The sequence below is a fragment of the Aplysia californica genome, unplaced genomic scaffold (assembly GCF_000002075.1).
Source record: "Aplysia californica isolate F4 #8 unplaced genomic scaffold, AplCal3.0 scaffold00537, whole genome shotgun sequence".
NCBI lineage: Eukaryota > Metazoa > Mollusca > Gastropoda > Aplysiida > Aplysiidae > Aplysia > Aplysia californica.
The window spans coordinates 524,032-525,568 of NW_004797807.1; positions in this window are offsets into that span (position 1 = coordinate 524,032).

Genomic DNA, 1,537 nt, shown 5'->3' on the forward strand with positions numbered 1-1,537 from the left:
TTAGAGAGAAAGAGAGAGAGAGAGAGAGAGAGAGAGAGAGAGAGAGAGAAAGAGAGAGAGAGAGACAGAGAGAGAGAGAGAGATAGAGAGAGAGAGAGAGAGGAGAGAGAATAAAAAAAAAATAGTGTCATATTATGCCATATGAAAGAACAAACATTGGCGTACACTCGTGCAGTACCAGTATTTGAAGTGCCCCAAGAACTAAGCCAGAGGCAAACAGAGGGACGGCTCCGACGGAAATAGACTAATCAAAACGCTTTATGCCTCTAGACCAAGTTTTAAAAAATATGGGGGGGTACATACAGGTATAGGCATGCCCCCCTCATGCCCCCCTGGGATAACCCATAATTTGATATTTTGCAGGTAAGTTTGAAAATGTTTCGAAAATAATTGATTTGCTACAGTTTTAGTGGCTATTTTATGTGAGATCTGCAGCAAACAATACGCAGTTTCACCCCCCCCCCCTTTCCCCCAAAGCAGTGCATCTGTGTGCGGGAGTGCGTCTCCGAATAGTTCTTGGGTGTTCGCCAGAGACGTCTCCGAATATCTTCTGCCGGAGGTCCATGATCGCCCACGCCGGTCGGCAAGGCACCGGATGATGAAGAAGGACTACGGGCTTTCTAAAATAACCTCCCTGCACCTCACACACATACAGACACAGTTCCTGACCTCTCACTTACAAAATGCTGTGTGCTGTATCTCAAGCAACCCCCCCCCCCCTTTCCACCAACACAACCCGTAACAATAATAATAAATACACACGCACACATCACGCACGTATGCACACACATGCACAGGCACACATGTACGCACGCGCTCAATCAATTTGGAATGCATCACACACTTCCTCCTTCTTTTTTGTTTTGTGTTGTTGTTGTTTTCATTCTTGTAACACCTCTAATCTTCGGCTCTTATATTACTTTATTGTGTTTCAAGTGCCATAAAATTATTATAAAAACTAAAATCTCTTTCAATGCGTCCAGTTCCTTGTCTTGTTTTATTTCATTCACCAATTTTGAACTTTTAAACCTCAAAATAATCAAAATACGGTAGTTGAGGATTCATCCCTTCATTGAACAAGGAGAGCATTAATAATCTTGTATTACTATTGTGTTTGCGTCATCCGAAAAAAATATGTAAGTCGATCTTAATACAATATTATGTAACAATAGATAGCATTTGTACAGCGCAAATCCCCGCTCTACAGCAAGCTCTATGCGCTTTACAATCTATACTATTACCTCAGCAGACCTGAGAGCATTCTAGAACAACCTCAACTTCCTGGGAAGCATACAGTTCAAGAAGCAATTTATAGGTGCTTAAAACACTAATATACTGATAAGATATTTTGCTGTCCATGGCCGGGTACCCATTCCTACCATGGTGAAGAGAGGAACATTCGTGTAAAGTGCTTTTTCCAAGGACCCAACGTCAGGCCCGCTGCTCGAACCCCCGAACCTGCAACCTCACGATTACTTTCGATTCCGGTACCACTAGGCCACCGACGTCACATTATTATTATTATTATTATTATTAT